This window comes from Podarcis liolepis, assembly GCF_965112155.1.
Source record: "Podarcis liolepis genome assembly, chromosome: 1".
NCBI lineage: Eukaryota > Metazoa > Chordata > Lepidosauria > Squamata > Lacertidae > Podarcis > Podarcis liolepis.
The window spans coordinates 90,356,900-90,384,229 of record NC_139554.1 but is presented as its reverse complement, the minus strand read 5'-3'; the positions used below and the strand labels follow the sequence as shown (position 1 = coordinate 90,384,229).

The window sequence follows — 27,330 nt, the reverse complement described above, 5'->3', positions numbered from 1 at the left end:
GACCAGGGCATGGGAGACCAGGCTTCAAACTCCCGCTTAGCCATGAAGCTCACTGGGTGGCCTTGGGTCAGTCACAATCCCTCAACCTAGCCTACCTCACTGGGTTGTTGTGAGGACAAAGCAGTATAGGGAAGCACCATGTACGCCACCTTGGCTGCTTGGAGTAAAGGTGGGATAAAAATGTAATCATAAAGGACAATCAACACCTTTTCTCAGTTTAAGCTTGGCGCCTCTTTTCTTCATTTGGCCTGAGGTAGTCAGGAGAACAAGGGTAGTAAACTACAATCACTAATGAAATGAGGATTTCATGACATTGGAGAAAAAGAGAAGAACTTGGTGGTAAAAGTTTTTTTAAAAAAAAAGGAACCCAAGAGTTTGCTTTTTCCCCTCCTCACCTTTATAAAAAGTTTCAGCCACATAATGATCTGGGCCTTTCAAGGTTTCAGATCTTGCACTTCTGGCCACTGGGGTATTCTACCGTTGCCATTTTGAGTTTAGTTCAGTTGGCACTTTTGGAGCAAAGAGGAATCAAAGAGGGCCATTCTGCTCTTTGTTCAGACTAAGGAATCTTCCACTTTGCTTCAAAGAAATGGGGACAAACAAGCCCCACGTCTTTTATGAAACCTACAATGCAGTACCTTCACTTTTGCTTCAGAAACCCCCATTGCTTCAATATCCTTTCGCTCCACTTGAAATGCAAACTGAGGTCAAAGGCTCACTCTCTTACAGGATGCCCATAACCCCTTGCCAGTCCTTTTAAAACATCCTTTGTGCAGGCCAAAGGGAAGAGCTGCTTTCTTGGATTCCAGGAAGCCCCAAAGTGTGCCTCCTAGATCGCACCTTGCTTTTCCATATCTTGAAAACCTCAACTGAGGAAATGAGGCAAAAAGAGGGATCTAAATCAAGCTACAGCATCTCTGGCAAAATGGTAGTTTATCTTCTGCACAAGCTGGATGGTGGAGATTCATGTAATTAGAGAAACAAATGCAGCCGTAGCTCTTAACATCCACACCAGTAATTCAGGCTCTTCCATGAAAAGAAAGGTGGGGGGAGACAGGCAAACAAACATGAAAGTGTCGGCTGGCTTAGATCACAAATTAGATCCACAGCTAAAACTGTCTTCCATAATGGGTTTTAAATACGTTGTCTACTTCAGTGCTTTGCCTGTGCTTTACCACACATGCTGTCTCCCGCCTTCACTTAGAAATCTGTGTTACTTGCTCTGCTGAGGTCACTTCATATGTTACTTTCAGCTGCATCGAGGAAAAGATGTGCATGATATTGTCTGAAGTAAAGGGCAAAGGAAACATGCAAGGGTTTCCATTGGGAAAGCATGGTAAGGAAGTTTCCATGCCTGTGTATTTACAGGATAAACACACACACATTTGCACGGGATATCAATCAACATCTGTTATTTCCCCTACTCAGAGAGAATCTTTTTATTAGGAGGGAGCAGGGAAGCCACAGTTAAATGCCATATTTAGCAGCTCTGTTGGCACTGTAAATAATGAGTGGTCATATATGGTCAAAGTCATGTACTGCATGAGGGGGTAACAGCCCATACAATGACTGTCAGGTGGCACATTTTCAGGAAGGTTACATATGTAAGGTTACATAGAGGTCAAACAGGGAGCTTTTAGGAGTGGGTAGACTAGAGAATGGTAGACATGCCCAGTCTTAGGACTCTGAACAAGCTTTGTAACGCAAGCAAGGCATTACTATAGCTGTGTGCTGTTCATAGTAGCTTCTCAGCGCATTCTTTGGCTATCCATGAAATCCTGAATGGCTGCTGATTGACGCAGGGTAACGGATGCTGCTTGCAGGCTTCTCATAAACATGTGGTTGGCCACCATGAGAACAAGTTGCTGGACTAGGTGAGCCTAGAGAAGCTTCTCTTATGGTCTATTCCAGTGGGCAGTTCTCACCAGCTTATGTAGAGCCAGTGTAAGGAAGCCAGTAATGTACAATATTTGACATGCCCTTTCATATATCTACGTTAAGACAAAAAGTCCCACTGCACAATGCCGCCGATTATTTTAAGTCTCAACAGTGCATAATATTGATAGCAATACATTAGCCTTTGGCAGGAAATCTGCTCTGAAGTGTCAACAGCAAGAGTGCTTAGGTCTGTCTGTGTCTCTGCAGACTTTTGATGGGGAAAATAATCCTGGATTCTAACCAAAGTCCCTAAAGTCAAATAATATTTTAAAGTGGATTCCTGATAAGACATGTGCTATCTTGCTTTGAGCAAGCGCAAAGAAAAGAAAAATCCTGTTTCTGAGTGCAAATGGATCCAGATTTTTTGAACTTCTCTCAAATTTTAGGGTGTTGGCTTATTACTTGTCTCTTATTAATTACAGTGATGATTTCTTTATAGTTATTAATATGAAATGGCTCCAAACTAGCTGAAAGAAGATGTCTGGTCTTCAAAAAGTCATCCAGAAGCAGAATTTGGAAAGATATTTGTGTGCTTAACAAAAAAATAAATGTCTAGTAGTGTTGCAAGTTTTGTCACGAAACTAATTATCATTCTCACTAAAACATTTTGGCTTTGATTCCAAGAAAGTTAGTCACATTTAGGGCACATTGAAATTAGGAAGAGGACTACAGCTACAGATGCCTGAGGATTGTTTTCAGTCTGCATATTTAAGTGAATGAACCTGATCCACATCTCCTAGAGCAGAACACAATTATCCCTTGATTTTTGCAGTTCTCAGCTCAAAAAAGTACTGAAAAAGCATATAAAATGTGAATTTTGTGGGGAGGGCATTGCTTGCAAATATGTACAAAACTCATGTGAATTTTTGTGCATTTTTAAAAAGAAAAACAGAGGTGCTAAAAAGGAGACAGAATGGATTCATGAAGGAACAAATGTGAAGTTGCTGCAGACTGGAAATTGACAACTTAAAACAGGTAGCAAGGGATGGGAAAGAACCTCTGCTGGAAATTCTGGAGAGCTTCTTACTAGTCAAAGTTGACAATCCTGGGCTAGATGGACCAGTGGTCTGATAGAGTACAAGGCAGTTTCATATATCCAACTAAATAGGGTTTAAGTTGATCATTACTAACCTGCCCCATTGATACTGATAAGGCTGAAGCACAACCAACTTTTCATGCACTCCTAGTCATTCCCGGGTACTGATTTGCCCTAAGGAAAATTCCGATTATTAATGCCCCAAATGTGTAAAGTGGACCAAGAGAGCCATGAAACCCCCAGGTGCAGGTTTCGATCCACACACAGTTCATTACATTACTTACCTGCTTATTAAGCAACTGCTTAATGGCCATATAAAAATAAAAAGAACAGCACATAATGTAAGCTCATAACCTGACCTGGAATATCTCCAACACCTGGCCTGTCATAAATCTCTAGCCGCTTTTTCCATCATGTAAAAATAATAATTAAAAAGAAAAGTCCTGCTACATGTTAGCTTTAATTAAGTGATCTGAACAAATATTACTGGGACAGTCCTTAAAATAGTTCATGAGTTGTAAAACCACAATTTAAACAATTGCTCGCTGTGCGAAAGCGGTTGCACCAGACTGACATTGCTAAGGAATGAGATCATCTACGATGGATGCCCAGCAGGTTCAGCTTGGGCATCCAACAGAGTGAAATTCCACCAAGAGTGCTCAGCCTTGGGGTTTACTGCATCTCCCACCATTTTTTTCACAGAACATTGGTAGATTTCCCCTCCTCTCTCCCACCTCTTGCCACATATCACAGTCTTTTTGCACGCTTGTTGTTTCCCTGAGAACATATGACATTTGCCCTTTGTGCCCAAACTACATATTGGGGGGGGGCGGGACTTGGCCCCCACAGGCCTATAATTATTTACTAACATGAAGCAGGCACTGTTGCCCACTGTCTGATGCCCAACACTAGTAAGGTGTGACAGACAAAAGTTCTTAGCCACTGGTCTCTAAGCTACAGCGATATTGGTGAAAGCTAAGCCAAAACTACTCAGTTTTCAGGAACGTCATTGGGAATACTAAAAAGCATTTTACTTGCATGGGGATTTTTTAACGCCTCCCCCCCTTTTTTTGCTTATTAATTTACTTGACCTCATTCTGACTTGCCCACTTGCCAACAGTGACATCATCATGTAAACAAACCTGACTGGTTACATAACTGTGTGATGTCATCTTATGTACTGCATGACCTCCTCTTGGTAGAATCACTCATGTGACTAACTCACAAGGAAGCCCCAACAGCACAGAAGAGGGGAGTAATGGAAGTAAACTGGATTGAGAAAAATTAAGTTTTTGTTCCCCTCAGGAACAATTTTGGTGGTTTCTCCCACCAAAATTTCCAGTTTATGCCCTAAAATGAGAATATTCAGCATGGGTTTAATGCTGGCATAAAAATATAAAGCTTTTGCCTTGTTGTACAAGTTAGGCAGAAGCATTTTGTAACCACATTGCTTCAGGATAAATTTTGGGTCTGGAGATATTAAAGGATTTCTGAGTATTTAGGGTTTTTTTTAAATTATTTCACAACAGATGGAGTAACAGGGGTGGGTGGGTAGAGAAGTATCTCAAGACACAACCTGCGCCTTTTATGAACACCTCAGATACTGTTACTGCAAGCCTAGACAAGCCTGTTCAGAAGTAATCCCCACTGAGTTCAATGGGCAGGACAATCCTCTACTTGCCTACTCAGAAGGAAGCCCCACTGGGTGCAAAGGGCCCTTACTGCCAGGTCAGTGTGTATAGGATTCCAGCCTCAAGGGCTACAATATAGTTGTTCCAACTGCAACATTCACATGGAACTTAGAAAACAATAGTACAGCAGATCTAAAGCCAAACTGGAACAAATTATATCCCATAAGAGAAAATTATAATATGCATTTAGTTCTCTGGGAGTTCTTGATCTTAAATCACAATATGGGCTCCCACATGAATCTGACGCCATTCTGATTAATAGCAGAAGAGGCTCCGTCCTGCTCAAGGCAGATTGAAAACCCAACAGAGAGTTTTCATCTTTACCTGAGCAATTGATGGGATATCATACAATCAGGCTAACAGTCCCTTGCACGGAGGCTGCTTTCCATTGCAGCTCAGGAGTGGGTTGTTAAAAATCATCAATGCTTTCACTGAAGCTAATCTGTTGGATTAGCAGGGGAAGGGATTATGCAGCTGGAATGGGAAGGGAAGGGGGAGGGTTAAAAATAACACATGTTCCGCTTTCAAATCATACCAAAACATGTGGTGCTTGTCTCCCAAGTCTGGCGCTAAGGAGCCTGTGGTCTGGCAAAAGTTCGGATTTCTGGTTTTGATTTGAGAAATCATCACAAACGCTGGAGCCGAAAAGCTCCAAATAACATTTGAAGGGAAGGGCTATAAAATCCAAGTTTATGTACCATATATGATATTAGTCATTGTTCTCATTTGAGTTTATGCTCCAGTTCCTTTTTTCACATAATTAAAATGAAACGGGCTCTTTAAAACGAGAAGAAAAGAAGACACAGGGACTATGTTAGATCTTGTCGTAAGAAGCCTTTTGGCACCACAGCCATTGAAACGCAGAGCTTAATTCTCTACTTGAGAAGGTGATTAAAGAAAGACTCTTGGATCCCTCTCTAGTCTGCAAGTACCAACATGGAGACCTGCCTGCCTGGTATCTCCAAAGGCATGTTGATCTGATGGCTTTATCAAAAAGCATCTGTCACTAGCAGATGTCATCAGAACTTGAGGAAGTGGGGAGGGGAGGGGGGAAAGAGCACTGCTCAGGTGGCTTTGATATGCACAGCGTGCCCAGCATGATAAAGTTACAAAAGGTATAATGGGACAGTTTAATAGTACCCTATTTTCCGACATGCACATTTAAAACCTCAGTTGTCCCATTTGGTTCTCCCAGGTATGCAAGTTCATTCATTGTGTGCTTGCACAAATCCAAGAGTCTCACCCACATGACAGTTTCCCACCCACATGACCCCACCAGGCCTCTCCCTAGTTCCAGTTCCAATCAGCACTTCCTCACTCTGCATTAGAGACCTTTCTCAAATTATCCTGGAGTTCTGGGAATAGCTTGTTGTCTAGCTGGAAAGGGCGTCTCTGAATAAAAACCTCATTTTCACAGAGCCAGTGTGGTGTAGTGGTTAAGAGCGGTAGTCTCGTAATCTGGGGAACCGGGTTCGCGTCTCCGCTCCTCCACATGCATCTGCTGGGTGACCTTGGGCTACTCACACTTCTTTGAAGTCTCTCAGCCCCACTCACCTCACAGAGTGTTTGTTGTGGGGGAGGAAGGGAAAGGAGAATGTTAGCCGCTTTGAGACTCCTTAAAGGGAGTGAAAGGCGGGATATCAAATCCAAACTCCTCCTCCTCCTCCTCTTCTTCTTCTTTCTACAGAACTCCAGTTTATCCAAATCAGAAGTCAATACTGTGTAAAGTTGTGGATGTGTCAGAGGCAACTGACGTTGACTGACATACTACATACATAATCCACACTGGCCTTTGCCATCCTGGAGGAATGTTCTACAAGGGCATTCTGAGAAATGCCGAGGAGTTAATCAAAAACACAACCTGAACATGTGCTGCTTCTGCCACATGAGTCCTTAACGATAGGCTGCAGGACTGAGGATCTTTGGCTGATTTGAAGGCTGGCAGGTTCATCTGAAAAGACAATGCTGCACGGGCAGGTCTAAAGAAGTTAGTGAGGACTGGGGAGCTCTTGGTGGTGTGAGAAACCAAGAGACATAATGTAGGCAGTAAGCAAATGAAGGGAAGCTGGGTGAAGACGTTCTGATTTAACAACACTTGGAAGCTATGAGCACTTTTCAAGTCCGAGGCTTTTCGAATGAGGTTTTTATTTACCCATTAATAAACACGTAATTCAATACAGAATACTGTGAATTTTGACAGAAGATAAAAACCTCATGTAGTCAAAAAGAGGGGAGGGGGGCTAAATTTAGGGTCTGTTATGGGGCACATCTGAGAACTGTACATAGATATGCTTAAAATTTCTGATTTCATCTAATGAGATTTTTAAAAAAAGGATTTAGATGTGGAATTGGTGTCAGAACATCCTCATGGGGGCTTTCCATCCTGCTGAACAAGTTCATTCCCATGATTGTGTTGATGAAGACAGTATCCCTACGGAGGCACAGGTGCCCATTCTCACAAATGGCACCTCTAAATTTACTTGTGGTTGCAAGACCAGCAGTTGCCCCTGAAGTAACTTGTATTTTAAGTCACTAAGTCTTAACAGGGTCTGAAAATCAATTACGGTATCTCTTATTAGTGTTTATATGCCCTCCGCAATTGTGCTCAGACTTTGAGCTGTTTCAATCACACATATAGATAGCATCTTGAAAGAAGTGCAGGTTCTTCTTACAAATGGCATCAATGCAAATACTGGACAAAAGGAGAACAGGCATCAGATCAGAAGAGAGAAGCTCACAAATGCACTAAAAATATGGTTTATTCAGCTTCCATGATTCTCTTTAAAATAAAATCAGTTTCCCACTGAGTATATAGAAATCTAGGGTTCCGGTGGCCCTGATGACAAGTGTATGGCGGGATGCTATTTCACTGCACCTGAGAGCTTCTCTCATTGCTCTTTGGATGGTGCCAGCCTAAGCCCAGCAATGATCCCACATGTTTCCCAGATGCCTCCAACTCAGCAGTTGTTTGAACTCTTTCGAGTGATTACTGGGATGCATTTGTAATGATGCACCTAAGACCTACCTGGGCATACTGACTCTAGAAAGTATTATCAGTTGATAATGAATTAAGTTCCCCGGGATTCCTCCGAGACCCTCAATTACCTGTAAGTGCAGGAAATTGTGCATTCATTCCTTAGATCATGAGCCCTTTAGGAATCATTTGTTGCCCAGAATAAACATAATGCCAAAGCAGAACTCAATGGAGGACAAATAATGCGATAACATGACACCCCTAATTTGTCATGTAGTTAGCCGGTGAGAAGATGGGGATGCCATACGCTGCAGTTTTGCAACCTAAAAATGCCAACTTGTGTCTTTGATGCAAATATGCTTAGGAGAGAGTAATCGCCAGGAGGAAATAGATGGCGAAGCAGCACAGGGTGCCCACCACGTCCCTGTGTGATGGTATCACGCAACTGATATAAAAAGGAACAAAGAAGGTGTGACATTGAGCATAAGCTGGCCAATAAAAGCAGCGGCCCCTGCAGCAATGCACTTTGTTTGAACTTCTCCACCAGGGGTTGAGCGCTCCTCCAGCCCATACACAGCAAGAGTTACACAACCGTTCTTAAGGATGGGTGGTTTTAGTACACCCAGAAGGTATAGGAAACACAGCTTTTAATTTAGCAAGTAATGACACGCAGCGGAAGAAAATAAGGCACTACATCTACTCTAGGGTAGTCACCTCGGAGGTGAAGGGCAAAACAAGTTGCAATAGAAATCCCTGATGTCCTTGGGGTGTGTGAGGGAGAGGGAGAGAGCGGGCAGAACATGAAGTTTGTCTGCTACAACGGGATGTCCAAAAGAGGGTTCATAAAGCAGGACAGTTTGCAGTGAAGTGTGTCCATAAAGAACAAGGAAGTGTTTGGATTAGACGGATAAGCAATATTTTGCTGTATTTAAGAACTGCCAGTTTTCCTATACTCTCCCTTTTGCACACAAATAGCCAGTTTCCAACGGTGCAACTCCCTCCCCCTCACAAGTTTTGTATGTTCTTTTGCTTATTGTTTGATTAAATCTATTGTATAACTTTTAAGGCTATTTAGTGATCACCCATCCTGCCTTATTACAGTATCCTGCTCTACAAGTATCCCCCCAGCATCCAGTTTGCATTTGCCTGTTCCAGGTCCAGACAAGCCTCCAGAGCATCTGGATGATAGGTATGATTCATAATCACATGCGCCCAATGTTGATGTGTTAACAGCAGACAAAATGCACGGGGATCCATTTCTGCTCAAATCGCCTGGAACAAATGCTGCATTCAAAAGCAGAGCACATGGTAAGATGTGTTGTTAGACAACCCTCAGTCATTTTCCTTGGGCTTCTATTGGTCAAGTTGCTGACTGATTTGGACTCTTGTCCTGAATTTTACAAACTGTTCACTTTATTTGTATTCTTAACTTTATTGCAAGTTTTAGAAACTGTCACAGACTTAATACTAGATGGACAGGGAGAACCAGACTTAAAACCTTGAGCCTGAGGCCACTGAAATATCAAGACCAGAATATATTGTCACAAGCCCAAACACGACCAATGTATCAAGCCAAGGTGCCTTGTGTCTGTATACCTGGAGAAGGAAAATGACAGACTGAAAGACTGTCAATCATTGGATTTGCAAGACCTCAATTTTTTGAAAGCAAAGCTAAAAATTTATTCTCATCTTCAGCAATTTGAGGTGTATTTATGTGTCAGGTGTCACTCTCCACTGTCCTTAACCTTGAGTAAGAACAGGTGGGGGTATGATCAGTTGGAAAATCTGCAATAATATAGACAACCCACCCTTGGACTGAGATTCTTAGAGCTCTTGCAGATTTTTCAAAGCATTCTGAATATATGGCACTTCCATGGATTGTCTTAGGCTAGCCTTCATGGTGAGTAAAGAAGAATAAAAATCTGCTGTTTACCTAAGTGACCTACAAGAAAAGCTTCAAATGATATACAAGAGACGCCTCTTCATAATGTTACCTAAAATAATCACGGGTGCCATTTCTCTCTCTCTCTCAAACCCACACACAGTATTTGAATATTCTCTTTGAAATGCCTTGGTAGGCAAAGCATGTTGCAACCATGATTCACAACCATCAATATGGGCTTACACACCAAACACAAACAAATCTCACATTTGAAAAAGTAATTATGTACCTGTGTGCAAACACACACACGCATAGGCACACACGCATACAACCTATAAACCTTCAAAACAAAATGAATGAGCCTAAATATTGGAACTTGTTATTAAGTAAATCATGGTACCTGTAAAGCTTCCATTTGCATAACATTAATTCACGATGGCATGTAAAACAAATTCATCACACCCGGCTATATAATGGCTTGATTTATGCTGGAAAGCGGGTGAAATATCAAGAGGACAAAATTAAATTGACAAGATGTACATGCTCCTTGAAGCCAATGTTGTTGTTGTTTTTTACAAAAAACACACGCAACAAACCATCAAAACAACTAAATTATGAAAAAGGAGGGTGGGCGAAAGCATCTCTATAAGTAAATCATGCAGTTGGTTCATGCACATATACAAGTCCACCAGTTATTAATGTCAAGCGCACTGAAGACACTCAAGAAAATCATTACCATTCATAGCCACTAACGGCCATTAAATCTCAATCAATTCAACTTAACACAAGTGTACTTCAGGGGCCCTTACAGTTCCTTACAGATGCAGCTCAAAAAGTCCCGTCTGACTTATTGCATTGTCCTCCGCACACAAAAAGGGCTCGCTAAGGGTCCCTCTGAAAAGGAACCGCAGTCTTTTAAAACTGATGTTCTTTTAACAGATATGTCCTTAATCAACAGGGTTTTCTTTTTTCTCAGCTACCAAGAAAAAGAAGAGGAGGGCTGTAATAAAGCCCCACAGATTACTCCGTGTGTGTGTGTGTGTGTGTGTGTGTGTGTGTGTTAATTAATGTGGTTTCTTTTCATGTAGAGTGGGGGTAAGTGGAATGGCTATTTGAATGTTTTTTCATTTGTGACATCAAACTACTTTTCAGCATAAAAGCCTAATAAAATTAGTGGGTTTTTTGGGTTTTTTTAGTGTTATGCAATATTTGCGATCAATCTAAAGAGAGTATGGTCTGTGAGCATATGAGACCAATCATTAGGGCTATCTACATGAATGCTTCCCATGCACTCAGTGAATCCAGCAGAATCGTGCCCACTTGCCATTGTGCCAATGCACCACAGCCTAGCAGCTGTACACTCATCACTGAGAGGACTAATGCCAAGACTTCAGGGAGGAAAGACTAGTGGATCTAATCCTGCTCCCCTTCATGCTTTAACATGGGGAGACTAACTTGCTACATCAGGGGCTCTCTGTGGCCTGTGTGTGTGTGTGTGTGTGTGTGTGTGTGTGTGTGCATGCATGCAAGAGTGCATAGGAAAGTGCCTTGTGGCCTTACCCTCTTTTGGTTGCGCCCATGCACCTTGCCGAAGGTGAATGATGCCCAAGAAACATGGTCATCTACCGGCAGTGTTATTTTTCTAGAAAAAGAGGTGCCAGAACTCACCATGAACGCCTCCCTTGCTCTTATAATGGCAATGGCGCCCACCTGAAAGGTTCCAGAACTGAGTTCTGGCTGAAAAAAAGCCCTGCCTACTGCTGCTTTAGCTGAACGCATGGCTGTCTCTGAACAGTCTTATTGTTTCAGCATCAAAGGTCTCTGGATGGGACTGGGAGATGGCCTCTCCACATAAACTGCCCTGAACTTCAGAAATAAACATCAGTCAATCAAATCACTCATTACCGGTTCTGATGACTTTCATGTACAGCACTACAAAAGCACAACAAAGGACACGCTTAAGTAAGTTTTAGTCAAAGTATATCCATTTAAAGTAATAAGCGCAACTAGGTTAGGTCTATTAATTTCAGTGCATCTACTCTGAGTAAAACTTACTTGACTACCCCTACATTTTTTGTCATCAGTCTATGTGGTGAAAAAATGATCCAAATAGGCCATTAGTGAAGACTGACCACATCTCTGAATGCCTCGAACTGCCATGCAGGAGGTACAAAGAACCATTTGCTACAGGGCCATATCTTCATTCATGTAGAAGATGAATACTGAGAGAGCAAGATCATGCCTGCTGGCACCACTTGAGAGTGTTCACCTGAACCTCTAAGGAGAGCCTACACTCACGCAGCTTGCCCTTAGGCTCTGCTTGCGTTTGGGTAAAAGTTTGGCAAGTGAGGGGTGAGGCCTGTGGGCTTGATCCCACGCCTCCTTTCACAGATGAATGCAGAAAAATAAATATTAAGGGCAGATGCAGGATGATGAAAAAAGGCATTTACATTCATCCATAGAATCCAATGCCCCCATCTCCACTTTACATTTAAAGCAGTATCAAACCACTTTAAAAAATTTGCTCAGAATTCTGAGTGTTGTTAAGGACCCCAGCCCCTAGTGACAAAAAGCAGCAATTCCCAGAGTTCTCCGGGAAGGAGGACTGACTAATTAAACCACTCTGAGAATTGTAGCTCTATGAGAGGAAGAGGTGTCTCCTAAAAAGCCATCATTAATAGCCTAATTAATCTAGGTAAATAATGACTTCTAGCATCTGATATGGTGATCAGAGGTCTACTCTATCTAGCCATGGCTTTGCAGGGACTGCTCATTCTCTTGTTAACTGGATTGTCCTCAGAACCTTCTGCATACAAAGCGTCTGCTCTACTCCTTGAGCTCTAGCCTCTTTTCCTTTCCACACATACAGGCAAAAGAGCATTTTCTTTTCATTTTCAACTTCAGCACTTGTCTAGCCCTGTAGAACATTCAGTTTCTTTTGACAGCCACCTTTTGAGGCCTCGGGGGAAGGAGGGAAATACTGAAATACTGAACAAAGTGATTATGAAATTAAAATCTTTGTTCTTTCCCCAGCATCATTTATATAGTGGTTAGGTAGTGAGGTAACTGTGAATTGATCAGGAAATTTGAGCTTCTGGTGCAGTAAATTGGGCCAGCTTCCTAGCTCCTCTTTCCCACCACAGTCCATGTTTGAACTTCAGGCTTGGTTCAGGTGCTCAATTAAATAAATTCCCAGCAGACAACATGGCCAATGGCCAGGGAAGATGGGAATTGTCCATCCACATCTGGATACTGCCATGTTGGCTATCCTGGTCTTGACATATCCTGGACCATTAACAAGACAGGTTAGTTAAGCAAAGTTCCCTGGGGAAGGGTGTTCAATTTGCCATACAATATCAATGCAAATAACACACAAACACTCATAAAATGGTGGTGTGATTCCACCATCCTTAGTCTGATCTGTGGTGAAAGCTTTGTTTGCTAGTACCAGTTCTCTTGCTATGCATTTGTTCCAGGGAAGAATCCTAGCCCCACTCATGAATGGATTGAAAGTAATTGTTACCATTGATGTAGGTTTTAAAGTTGAACCTCTGAAGCCTCTGGCTTCAAACCCTTATCTTAAGAAGTTATGGTCCATAGTAATTATTCCCTTTTTAGACCAGACCAAAGGGTAACCTATTGGCCCATCACGGTAATTCCAACAGTAGCCAACCAGATGCTCCTGGGAAGCTAAGAAGTGGGGCCATTGTAAAGAGATTTATATCCTTTGTCCGTCCCCAACATATGCTCATCAATGAATACAGTGGTACCTCGGGTTAAGAACTTAATTCGTTCTGGAGGTCCATTCTTAACCTGAAACTGTTCTTAACCTGAGGTACCACTTTAGCTAATGGGGCCTCCCGCTGCTGCTGCACCACCGGCACATGATTTCTGTTCTCATCCTGAAGCAAAGTTCTTAACCTGAGGTACTATTTCTGGGCTAGCGGAGTCTGTAACCTGAAGCATCTGTAACCCAAGGTACCACTATAGTATATTCCTTCATTCCATTCTTAGCTACCTGTTTCACATACAGTCTCTGGTTTAATCCCCAGCCTCTCCAGAAAGAGCTTGAAATGTCTCCTGCCTGAAACCTTGGAAAACTGCTGGACTAATTGTTCTGACTCTGTATAAGTCAGCTTCCTGGGCTCCTGTATTCTCCCTTTGTTTCATTTTTTTAAAAAAAATCCAGCTGGAAAACTGACTAATATGAGAGTGAATGTAAAAAAACTGGTAACATGTGAATGTGGACTAAGGATGAAGAAATCTGTGGCCCTTCAAATACTTGCTCCAATCATCCGAACAGGGACCATGTTGGCTGAAGTTGTTGAGAGTTGAGGTCCAACAACATATGGAGGGCCACAGGTTACCCGTCCCTTATGTAGGCAACCCCATGTGAATTTTGTGAATGCTTGAAAAGACTTCTCAGAGAGGCAGAAGCAAATGTTGACAGACAGCTGCACTCTCCAGCATTCACTAGCTTAGATCTGTAACAGTAGGAGTATATGTGCTTGTATGCAAGTGGAATATATACATTCACATTTGGGGAGACAGCGTATAAGACCAAGCACAGTAAGAAGTTAAACAAGAATTCAGAAGTTATTGTGAAACAAGCAAGATAACAGCTCCAAGAGAACTACAGTATATCCAGGTGAATGCATCTTAATGTGGTTTGTCACAAATATGCTCAGTTCCATTTCCCCGCTATTCTGGTACTCATGCAATCAAGAGAAAAGGCAGTAGGGTGGAGAAGGAGGGCTAAGAATTGCTATTGTCCAAAGCCTTTCAGATTAACCACAAGCGAATCCTAATGAGCCGAAAGTTCAACTGGTTTCCTAAAGGGAAATTGCTCCGAAAGGGTACTGGAACCAAATATATAATCACCCTGGAAGCCCCGCTTAATTACAGGGTTTGAGTCCAACTGGGAGAAAAGAAGCTGCTTTTCAGCTACGCCACCTGAGATCATCCAGATACTGAAACTATTTGTAAAGCAACAAAAAAACATTTGCATCATAAAACACGCCAAGACAGCACAGAGGCAGGGCAGATGTGGGCCGAGCAAAGAGCAGGCCACTAAAACAATTGAGGGAGCTGTAAATAAGGACTGGTAATCCGCAATCATTGCGACTTGGGTTGAAATGCCAGGCAACTAATGGGCTTCATTCTCCCCTCAAAGGAAATACTTTATCAGATGCAGTCCTGTGAGCAGGAGCAGGAGCAGTGTCTAGCATCTGACCCTCACAAAGGTATCAAAGGAGAAAGGCATTCATAATTGGGCTTTCTGTCAGGTCACACGCATTATACAAACTTCCCCCCCCCAATGAACAGTTACCAGTGCAGCTGTTTCCCCCAGTTTCTACTGTATGTTCCTACAGTAACTACACAATGAGGAGGAGAGGCAGAATTCTAGCTGAAATGTGGAGAGAGAGAGAGAGAGAGAGAGAGAGAGAGAGAGAGAGAATGAATTCAGAGCCCTGGTGCTAAAAGTTCCTTTTATGTCACTGTTGTTTTTGGTTCATTAAATTTTCCACAGATTTGCGGAGAAGAAAAAAACGTGATCAATAAACCTTGACAAAAGTGAACGTGTGAAAAAGGCAAAAGAAAGGCGAAAGTGAAGGGGGGAGATAAAAGTGAGATCCCCGATTCCCCGATCTCGAAGGCAGATGACCGGAGCTGGGGAGGAGGGGGGCTTGCTGAATAATCTGAATAGCCCATCATTTCTTTGCAGCTTTTCACTTTCTTTCTCCTCCTGACTGTTGGAACTCTTCACTCAATACAATAGTAAATGCACTAAAACTGGTTTTCTTATGCTAATGAATGAATGGGATTGGGTACTCAGTTAAAACCCACTCCCCACCAATGTGTCCACCCCCCTCTTTTTTTTAAACATTAACCTATTCAAGTTAACCCAAAAACGCCAGAGCCTGCTTTAAAAGCTTATCCTCCCAGATGCACAAAATTAATGTGGGTTCTCTATTTCTCCCCCTTTCTAGCAGGGAACAGGGAGAAAAGTCTCGAGCTGGGCTAAGGCTTCTTTTAAATGCCCTTTCAGACCTTGAAAGTGGGAAAGGAACAGAAATGATACACAGCAGCAAGTGTCTAGTACTCTGGCCTGTATTATTTTGCTTCAAGTTCTTAAGAACTTAAATAGTAATGGCCAGTTTTTAAAAAATATAATAAATAAGGAAGGGAAGGAGTGGGACGTGGTGTGTGGAAACAAAGCTTCTAACCATCATTGGTAGACTCTGGATTGAGGTCCAGATGCCTAGTATGTACAGATCCTGGTGACCAACTAAGGTTGAAGAAAAGTCCTATCAAATTCAACGGGACCTTTTCTGAGTAGACATGCATAGGATTGTATTATCAGGCCCCTCTTTTTCAGTTGCAATTTGGGCTCATTGTTTTCCAGTTCCTAGCACTTTTTCATTTATTTATGGAAAGCCCTAACAACTGCATCAGGATTAACAGATTCAGGGACATTTTCCTGCCATTCCTTCAGGTTCCAATAAAGCTTTTAACTCTGGTATACTTCAAGTGGATTTCTGGACAAAACACAGAGTTTTTGTTAATTATCCAAACTGTTATTATTGTTGGCTCCCCATTCATTGGGTATTCCAAATAAAGTGAAGAGATCATCTCCAGCAATTTACCCTTGAGTTCTACATAGGCAGCCATAGGTTCCGAGCTTTCATGATTGCCCTATATAAGATCTGTAAGTGTCCAATGGGAATTCACAAAGTGTGCAGGTATCTAACCAAAGACCATTAAATAAGATGTTTTTGCACTGTGGCAGTGTGGCTAAAGGAAGTAATTAACTCTCAAGATTCAATTTTGGGTTGCTGCTTTTCCTTCGAAATGCTAACAAAATAAACCCCAGTTCTTTTCTATATTTACCCTGCTTTCAAGTGTATGTCAAACACTGCTCAAGTAAATTAACACACTGCAGTGCAGTCAACTTCATTCATAGAAATTCAGATAACAGAACAAGTAGCTCAAGTGCAAACAGTCCAGAGAAGTGTTAGAGAAGCTGTATTTAGGGAATAAGAGTATTTAAAAAAACAAAAAAAACCCCAAACCATTCAAAATCACCTCTTTCTCCTTTTAGCCCTCTACTTCAACTTGAGTAAGACTGTTAAGTGTACTCATTCTAAGGACAGCAATGGATGGGTGTTTGCTACACAAATAAATATAGAGTTTTGTGTGTGATTGCTGGCTGAATTTGCTTTCTTCGCTAATCCGTACTGGAAACTCCATTGTGAACAAGGCACTTCTGAGAGCACAAAAAGCTTGAAGGATTTGTGTATCTTTCAGGATGCAGAGCAAACAACTGGCTTACAGTAGGCCACCAGGAGTTGAGGGAGCAAGGGGTAGCAATGTCTATTCACTTTTCTACAAAACGCTTATGTGCTTGGGAAAGAGATTGTCTGTGTAAAAGATGCACCTTGGAATGTGTGAAGGGTGATTCTAAGACGCTATCAAACCCCAAAATAATCTAAAGTTAGAATGCCTTGGAACAGCCTTTTTCCTAACATCCTGATCCTAAATAGCAATGAGGCACTGGTAACAATGTGGCAATGCAGTATGCCGGGCCAGAAATTGAGTATTTTAAAATAAAGTACTGTAAAAGCACAACATTATTTTACCATCTTTATGAGTGATTTCCTTTGATTGCAGCTGTATACACTCTTTATTGAGAGTAACACCCCTCATAGTAGGATGTCTGAGTAAAGAAGTATAGGATTGGGCTGCAAGGCTGCAGTCCTATCCATGACTTCTTGGGACTAAGCCACATTGAATTCAGATTACTTACTTTCAAACAGCCGTGCATAGATTGGGCTGCACATCTCAGGTTTTAAAAGGCCGGACTGAACCAGCTATGCAGCTTCATCTCTGCTGCTGTCACCTTTACCTTTTCTTCCAGTGGCTTAAAACCTACTTCTTTATTTTGGCTCTGCTTTTCAGAATAAATGTCTTCTTCCCTTTACCTGTGCCATGTTTGATTATAAGTCAGCGGACAGATGCCTCCTTTGAGTTTACCCACATACGGTACCCAACCCACCGTCAGGTGCTTTTTAAACAACTAACTAAATAATTTTAAGAAATCTGAATTAAGGGGGGAAATACTGTCAAGTATCTCAAATATTTCATTCCAATTTATATTGACAAAAAGTATATTCTATACCGTTTGTTGCTGTTCAAATTTTGTTTAGCATGAACAAAAGGCAATTGATTTCTGCAATCATTTATGATAGCATTTCAAACTTTGTCACATTAAAGGCAGATATAAATTCTAGCCTGGTTTATTTTAAACATTTACACCCCACCCTTTCTAAAATGGCACCAGTTGGCTCAAATAAGGATGCTTCTCAAGATTCTTCCCACATAAAACAGGCTACGAATTTGACACCAGTTGCTTAGCATATGCCCGCACAGCTTTTCATAATAAGATGGGAAATATCCTCCAAGTTGCCTCTAGATTTAAATCAGAATGATCACTTTTAAATCATCAGATTTAACTAAGTGTTATGTCCCAGCCTTCAGCGCACATACCATATACACAAATGTCCAGCTGCAACCATTTTTTATCCATATGAATACGCCCAAACCTACAACCCTTTTGAGGCATGAAGAAATAAAGACATTAAAAGGAAGTTGGAAAGAGTCCCCGGGATATGTTTTCCTATGCAGTACAGTGGTTACATTTCTGGGCACTTCAAAGTTATGCGCTTAAGGCAACAACAGGATTCAGCATCAAGTGAATCTTCCCCCACACCTTGCTTTAAAGATTATCTCTTTTACAAACACACCCCAGAGGATTGAAAAGTTCACCAAAGAGAAACAGTTCAGTATAAGTTGATTTTCTGTCTTTTCAAAATTATGGGTGGGTTTTCAAATTGGAAACTTGCCTTATGCCTTATTTTTTAATTGCCCCACAAAAAGTTCCACTGTGGGTAATTTGTTAGAGATTATATATATATATATATATATATATATATATATATATATAAAACCAGATGTGAAGTTATACTCAATATGCCATTTATGTTGAGGGCAAGTCAAAGTTTGACAGGTGTCAAAGTTTCCTGGCACTCTGAACAAAATATAAATAACTCCAGGCAAATATCAAGATATATATAGATATATTAATACAAAACCCCAACGACTACTGCTTGAGCAATATGCAACAATCAACATGCATTTTACAAAGCTGTAAATGATGTACTATATATCTAAAAGATTTCCTTTTCCAGGTCAAATTAGGCAGCACAATTTGTTTTCCTTGCAGCAAAAGGTACGTAAATTTGTTTTTAATCCCCCCCCTTAAGGTTCTCTCTTAAATCTAAGGTAGCTAGAACAAACAGATCAAATCAGTAAGTCTTTGCAAGAAATCAGTCTTTTCCACGTCTGTATATTTTGGATTTCGCCGTTTATTTACTCTACTTTTTTGGCACTGGGTCCGTGGGACATGCCAATACAATATTTGTTTAAATGCTATTTTATGCAGCATGCGAGTGCAACGTTTACTTTCAAATTCTTGGACATCCCCAGAGACCTCTATTGCATAAAAAGGAGAGAAAGTTTTACAACTGCTCTTTTTATCTGTAACAGTCAATAATACATAAACTTCAAAACGCTTCAGCTGTGGAAAGGGTACCCCAATATGTGCAGGTTTTGAAAAACTACATAAAATAAGAGAGATCATAACAGACTATGTGCATTGTCGATTTTTTTTTTTTAAGAGTAAGGAACCAATGTATTACTTTATGCATTTGCATTTTACTTGTATTTAATTGGCACAATCCAGCCAAAGCTCTCATCGGATACAACTTCATTTACTTCTGAGTAAAAATGCATAGGATTGTGCTGCTAAGCTGCTGTTCTACACATACATTTCTCTGGAAGTAAAACTAACTGAACACAGCGGGACTTAACTTTCAAGTAAACATGTATTGGGTTGCACCACACCTCTCAGTACAAGACAAATGCCCTATGCATTTAGAGTGCTTCTCTTTGTGAGGATCTTGGCCATAGGTATCTCCCCCTCATACAGCCACACACAAAGCTAGAATCCCCCTACAATTGAAGACTTATCTTGCCAGTCTCTACACCCCTTAAGAGTGGTGTTTTGATGGGCCAGTGCAATGTTATTTTTGTGGCACTTGCAATAAAAGGTGACCAACAGTCTTTTAAAAGTAGTCTTGTGCTCTCAGTGAGTTACACTGAGGAATATCCTAACAACTTTACACTCTCATGGACCATAAGCAGCAAGAACATTGCAGATCCTCAGCACCTATCTGGTTGAGTGCTACAGCTCCAAAGGGCCCCTGTATTCCAACCCCACCCCAGAGATAGCCTATGTGAAACTTCTGCATTTTTTCCACCCTTTCCAAAGTTGTTATTGGCTATATTATTTATCATGCTGCCTGAAAACCTCTACACTGACTGCCCGTGCAACTTGGATGGAAAGTGTTCCACAGGCCAAACAACACATCTTCAATGCCAGAATCTGAACACACACAAGCATAATAGTTTGAAACTCAGGTAACTATTTTAGGCAAAGGTGCACCTGGAAAATCTCAACAAATGACAGCAATTTAGTATGTGTGGAGGATTTCTTTTGGGGAGGGGGTAACAAGGAAAACAAGAAGAAACTATTCCCTCCCTCCTTCCACAATTGTCTTCAAGCCTTTGAGTTCTTGGAGGGGGGGTAAGCACCCCTTCAGCTCTCCAAATCCTTAATAGGATTGGCGCCCAGCTCACTCCATGCCGCTCCCCATCACACAGGGATCAAGTTGCAGGGTGGATTTTTGAAATTCCTTCGCAAATATACTTGCCGAAAGATTGCTTTGGGAAAGTGGGGGGGGGGGTGGATAAGTGGCCAGAGGGAGACAATTGCGAGGAGTTAAGTCAAACCCAGGAGCCTCTCCATCTCTCCCTGTAAAAGATTTTAGGGAATGGCGCGCACACCAAAATTTAAGTTTCAAATAAGTGATCACTCACTCCCCGCTATAATCGCAGGCTCACAGCCCGCGCCAGGTTACCGTCTTGTTTCTGGAAAATGCCTATACACGCATCCCTGCGGGATTGGTATACACAGAGAGAGAGGGGGGGGGTAGATGAACGTAGGATATCTGGCTTATGCGTAAGATACCGCTATGAAATATCCGCGCCACGCTTTGAAGTCCAAAAGGTGTGCAGCGGGGAAAAGCAACCAACACCGCCCGTCACATGTCCGCCAAACTCCTGGAAAGTTGGGGCGCGTGGGTGGAAGCTGCAGGGAGTGGAGCAGGGCAAGGAAAGCCGCTTCTTGTGGAAGGAACTGTCTCCCACCCAGGCACCCCCGCGCCCGTCTTCCGCGGACATGGGAGATTTCAAATCAACAGATACACACAGGTTGGGGGGGATGCGGAGAGAAAGCAGCACGGATCTCCCCAGAAGGAGCGGCAGCCTCACTAGTATTGGGGCAGCCCCCACCTTCCCCACCACCCACGCACCCCCGTGGGGGAGGAATTCTCCCAACATTCCAAGCCGAACGTTGGTCAATCTCTCATCTGCTGCTGCTCCTCCCCTCCTGCCTAGTTGTAGCAGGAAAGTCAAGGCACTGCCACAGTTCCTGAAAATGCATCTCTCTCTCTCTCTCTCTCTCTCTCACACACACACACACACACACACACACACACAGAGAGAGAGAGAGAGAGAGAGAGAGAGAGAGAGAGAGAGAGAGAGGACACACGTGCGCAGGTTTCCTGCTTCAGATCAATCAATCCACAGCAGTACCGATCCGCCTGTTACCAACTTTTACCGTCACACCCACCAAGGGGGGGGGCGGCGGCGGGAAAGAGCGCGCGGACCCCCCTCGTCTGCTCCAAGACGCAAACAAGCACACTTTAACGGGTGGGGGGGGGAGGGCAATCGACACTTGAAGGACAGTCACCTCTCTTTAGAATCCCAAAGCATTCCAAAATGTGGGGGTGGGGAGGGGGAGGGAAACGGAGGGAAGCAACTTTACCCAAAGAGAAGTTTGTTTGCTTTTTCACAGGGCCAGTGGCTGCTCCGGCTCCAGGAGAGGGCTGCGAATCCAGCGCCCCATCGTCCACTTCAGAGCTTGGGGAGAGGGAGGGAGGGAGGGTTGTTGCCGCTTGCAGTCCTTTTGTGCGTCGTTTTTCTACCCCTTCTTGAAAAGCGGGAGTTGCTGCTGTTGATGGTGCTGCTGCTGCTGCCGCTACCAAAAATCCCGGCTGGAGCGCAAGCTTCCCCTTTCTCCTTCTCCTCCTCCTTCTCGCAGGCTCATTGAGGATCGTCCGGGAAAGGGAGAGAGGGAGAGTTCAAAAAAGTGCTGGGCGCTTCTTCGGCTGCCGCCGCGTTTCTGCCCTCCTGCCATCCATCATCCCAGCGTAGGACATCCCCGGACGCGCACGCTCGGGGAGAAATTAAGGAACGCAGCAGGGGGAGGAGAGCGCGCGAGAGCGGAGGGTTCTTGCTTTCCCCCACCACTACCGCCGCCGCCGCCAGTGGAGGAAAGTTAAAAAAGAAAGAGGAGGTGGAGGGGGGAAAGAAACTTTTCCTCTCTCTCTCCCACACTTCGAAATCCAGTTGGGGTTTGTTAACTCAAGTCAGATGATCTCCGGAGTCCAAATCCATTGACTGATCTGTTTTCATTCTAATCCACGCCTGCGCCTCCTGTTTCTCCCCGCCCTTCGTCAATTGCACCATGAGCTGTTCCAGAAAGGCTGGGATCTCTCTCTCTCTCTCTCTCTCTCTCTCTCTCCTTCCGCTTTTACTTTTTCCTTTTCCACATAACCGAAGTTGGAAGCGGGACGCAGCTAGTGGGGTTGGATTGGAAGGAGCAGAGAGGTGATCACAGCTGGGCAGGTTGATCTCTCCTAAGGGATGCAGGTGATGAGTGTTAAGCACACACAGCTGGAGACTTCGTGTGCACACAACCCATAAACAGGCACACATTTTAGCTCCTGTGTCAGGAAGGGTCCTGCCCAAGTAGGTATTAGCTCTGGCTACTTGGGAGCCCACCATGGAGTAACATGTGAAGGGGAACAGACTGACCAAGTGGTGCATGCCTGTAGTGGCACAGTGGCTGCTGAAATGAATTCTGTGCAGGGCAGGCCCTCCCGTTAGGCACAGTGGGGCAGCTGGCTCAGTCAGAGCCAGAATGCTGGTGTGGGATGGGGGGAGTCTGTTTGCCACTGTTTCTCAACACTACCACCACCTGCCCAGCCATTCCTTCTGACTCCCATGTACTCCCTTCTGCCAGATGGCAATTCCATGTGTGCCACATTGCTTACCCTGCACCTGCAATTATGGTGGAGGATGCTGTTCCGCCTCCATTTCTGAAGTGAGAGGAGAACATCAGATGAAAGTAAGCCCAGCTGGATCAGGCCAATGGCCCATCTACTTCAGCATCCTGACCTTACAGATGGCCTATGGGGAGCCCAGCAATTGGTATTCAGAATGATACTGCCTCTGGCACCTGAAGGAGGACATAGCTATCATGGCTACAAGCCATTTATAGGCTTATCCTCTATGCTTTTGTCTAAAACCCTTTTAAAGTCATCCGATGTGGTGGCCAGCCTGTCTTGGGCAGTGGCAGCAGGGGGAATTCCATACTTTAACTTTACACCTTTTGCCTGTCCAGAATCTTCCAACATTCGGTTTCAGCTAGTGGCGCCAGGTTCAAGTGTTATGAGACAGGGAGAAAAACTCTACCCACTTTCTCCAAACTGAATAGTCTTGTACACCATTTAGGAGAAGGAGAGTAAAGCAGTACACCTCTGCTTTACTGTCCTTCTCCTAAAAAGCCCACACATTTTGTATCATTTCCTCATAGCTCTAGCCCATATCATTTTTGTACTCCTTTTCTGAAGCTTCCCCCGCTCTACAATTCAAGAGTCAAATACCAATCCATTCAGTTTCTATACAAGGAATGAAGGGTGTGTGTGTGTTATCTTGACCTTTGGTAGTAAAATGTCTGTGCTGCTGGAACACCACGCGGAATGTGTGAATTGGCCTTCCATGAGGAGTGGCTGATCCCGTTATTCCATACTCTCATCAAAGCAGAATTTCCCAGTCATGAGCCAGTGGTGTTGGCATGGGTAATTAACATGCAATCCGGAGATGGGGAACCTCAGGTTTGCAGCCAAATGTGTCCCTTCTGGTGCCTCTGTCTCTCCTCATCCCCAGGCCACACCCTGAACAGTCCTTCCTTAAGTGCTTTTGCCTGGCTTGACCTGCGATAAATGCATTTTTCTTGCTAGCTGGAGGATGTGTGTGTGGTGGGTGTATATAAACCCAGTGCTTTTTGGGGGGACACACACGCAGGGGTACACACACCCCTAAACATTTTGTGTATCTAAGTTTGGCCTCATTGAGGGGCAGCATTTCAATGAGTAGGGAAATTAGAGTACCCCTAGAGAAGACTCCCTGGAAAAGACCCTGATGTTGGGAAAGATGGAGGGCACAAGGAGAAGGGGACGACAGAGGGCGAGATGGTTGGACAGTGTTCTTGAAGCTACCAGCATGAGTTTGACTAAACTGCGGGAGGCAGTGGAAGACAGAAGTGCCTGGCGTGCTCTGGTCCATGGGGTCACGAAGAGTCGGACACGACTAAATGACTAAACAACAAACAACAACAACAACAACAACAACACACACACACACACACACACACAACTGTATAAACCTTTGACTTGTGTAGCTGGAAGGTGTCCTAGTGTACAAAAGTAAGTCAGAAAGACTCATCCTCCCACTTTTTGCCTCAGCCCCACTCACTTTTTGCTTCTGGTCCACTATCTACTGGCATGTGCTCCCACCCCAAGATTGCCCAGGGGCTGATGTTGCCTGTGGACTGAAAAAGATGCCTCATCCCCCTGATGCAATCCAAGGCCAGTCCATATGGAAAGCTCACCCCAAAGATTCTCAAAGATGTGCAGCGCCCAAACCATATCAAACTGATTCATGGAGATTTCTGCCACTAGTGGGAAATGGTGAGCAACTGAGGAGCCAGATTAACACTTTCAGGTGGTGACCAATAAAGTGGTCTTTGATTTGAATGCACAGACACATCACAGCCCAGTGGAGATGGTCCATCAACGTCACTGGTGGAAGCATGGCTATTCTGACACATGCTGCAGTTGTGCAAAGCTTTAACCAGTTTGTTGTGTACCTGTGCAGCTTCACTTACGTGAAGATAGTGCAGCTTCACCTACGTGAAGATAGTAAGATGAGTCAGATGATAGAGCAAATTTGTTTTCCAACAGCGGAACAGACTGCCTCAGAAAGGGGTGGACTGTCCTTCATTAGATTTTGTACAGAGGCTGGAGGGCTTCCTATCGGGGATACTGAGACAGCAAATGTCTTGTGCAGGTAGGCGGTTAGACTGGAAGATCCTTGTGGTCCCCTCCAGCTCTTTGATTTTATTATTCTAATTCAATGTGAGCTCAACATGGGCTAAACTAATTATCCTACATCAAGTAGCGCAATGGGTCAGTGTGTCTGGCTGTTAACCAGAAGGTTGTGGTTTTAGCCCACCTAGGGTCAGATGTGGGCAGGATTCCTGCCTTGCAGGGGGCAGACTAAATGACCCCCGGGATCCCTTCCAACTCCACAATTCTATGCTTCTATAGAGGCTGCAGATGGTGACAATTTGCTGTGCTATTTCTGCTGCAGCTTCACTGTGTGGAATTTCTTTATGATGCACTGTCACAGCATAGCATGGGAAACCCAAGCCATATTTCGTACTGCGGATGGAAAGCACACATAAAAAGGCCACTTTTCTAGAGTTAACCTGCTCTTCCAAGCTACCATACTTACTGAACTGAAGTGGCCATAGGGAATGACTCTTACATAATTACTTTGAAGACAGAAGTATGTGAGGCAGAAGCAGATCAAAGAAGATGGATCAAATCAACTCACTATCTTCTATCTGATCTCAGGCACTTAGAGCCTGGTTATCGTGTGGAGGCGAAAAGATGCCATACATGTCCAAAGTTCCCTTCAGTGGACTTCATTCATTTTTGCAGTGGTGCTGACCACTGAAGGCATTTGTACTGAGCCTGATTAGGTATGTAAAATGAGTTTACCTATGATCACCTGGGACCAGTTTTAGATAACACGCTCCCCCAAAGGCTGCACACATGGAAGTCTCCCACTGGATTTTGTTGTTGTTGTTGTTGAAAATATACATTGCCATGCAACTATTAAAATCAAGCTTCATTAAATTGTCAGGCTGACCTGGCTTCATTCTAGGGATTATTTAAAAGCTTCAAAGTTGTTGTGATGGTTGCTTTTCTATTGCAAGAATCCTAGGCCATAGTTTAGTGCCATGGGAATGAGGCTGGGCAAGCCTTGAGCTGCCATGTTCCCCCTCCCTCTAGTCTAACGCTGCTGCAAAGAGCATTAGACCTGAAGCATTTGCAGATAAAGTTTTGAGGACTAGAGACAAGCAGGCATCAGAGAAAGAGTGTCAGAACTGAAAAAGAAGCGAGCAACAGATCTTGCCATTTCAATCAACCATTCATCACTCACTCTTTTTTTTTAGAAGAAAAAAATTATTGATAGGAGGAAAATGATTTTATTGACAGATAAATCCACCTCCCTTCAGATTTTAAATTTCTCACTTTTAACTTCTATCTTATTTCTTGTAAACTGGATCAAACTGTTTTAAACCTAAGTGCCGTGCCTTCTGAGTTGGATGTGAACTATTGAATTAGAAATGTTAGTGTTGAGATCAAAGATGAAGGTACTGATTCCCATCCAGGTAACACATTATTGTTACTGTTATTTTCAAAATCTGCAATTTATAATAGGATTTTATATCATGTTGTGTTTTCCTAAGCAGTGAGAAAGCTTGGGGTTGTTTTACAGTATCAGTGCCTAGTGTGAGATCAATTGATGTTTATGGTGTTTATTTACAGCTGTACAGGTTGAGCAAGTAAGAAGCATGAGCATATAGTAACAAGTAGTCCCAAATCAGTTTTTGCTCCAAATCAACAGCAGCACCCAAAATTACAGTTCCCAAAATGGAGAACCACTTTCTTCTTCCAAGATTCTGATTAACCATTGCCCCTCATTAACCATTACCAGTTAATCAGGATTCTATTATTTATCATTCAGTGCCAGGTTAAAACAAAGATGGAAAGGGGATGCATCAGGTTAGCATTGTTATAATATTATTATATAATTGAATTCAATCCACTCCATTGTTTTTAAAGTTTGTTTGGTATTATTTATCTGTATTAAAAACAACCTATCAAGATCCCCAACCCACCAGCTCCTTCCTAAAATCACCCACTCTCAACAAATTTCCCTACCTGTTAATCTCTGAAGCCAACATCTCCAACGTGTAGTTCAACCACAGCATATTGACATTTCAGACTCTGGAGTGAATACCAAGAAGTGATATGATAGCCATCTTCAAATATTTGGATGGGAACAAAGTTATTTCCTCTTGTTCTCAAGGGTATGACCTGAACCACTGAGTCAAATTACAAGAAAGAGGGTTTTTGGCTCAATAGGAAGAAGAATTTACTACCTGAGAGAAGGAACTGTCCAACGGTGCAACAGACTTCTTTGTTAGATGTTTCTAAGATGGTCACCTAAGAGGGATGCTGAAGTTGCAGTGGATTTCCTGCATCAGCAGGGATTGGACTAGATGTCATTTATGACTGCGGACACCTGTAAAGCATGTTCAAAGCACATGCTTTCCCTAAAAGAATACTGGGCACTATAGTTTCCCTCTTACAGAGTTACAACTTCCAGAAACCCGTAACAAACTACAGTGCACATATTATTATTTTTT

The 27,330-nt window shown here is 43.0% G+C and overlaps 1 protein-coding gene across 1 annotated transcript in view; it reads right to left on the bottom strand.

Moving 5' to 3' along the window:
* Positions 1–22,189, bottom strand: part of GLI2 (GLI family zinc finger 2) — a 191,562-nt gene extending 169,373 nt beyond the window's left edge. Inside the window, exon 1 of the mRNA XM_083488595.1 lies at positions 21,529–22,189. The gene's annotated coding sequence lies outside the window, so the exon portion shown is untranslated. The remainder of the gene's footprint in view (positions 1–21,528) is intronic.
* Between the last annotated feature and the right edge of the window lie 5,141 nt (positions 22,190–27,330).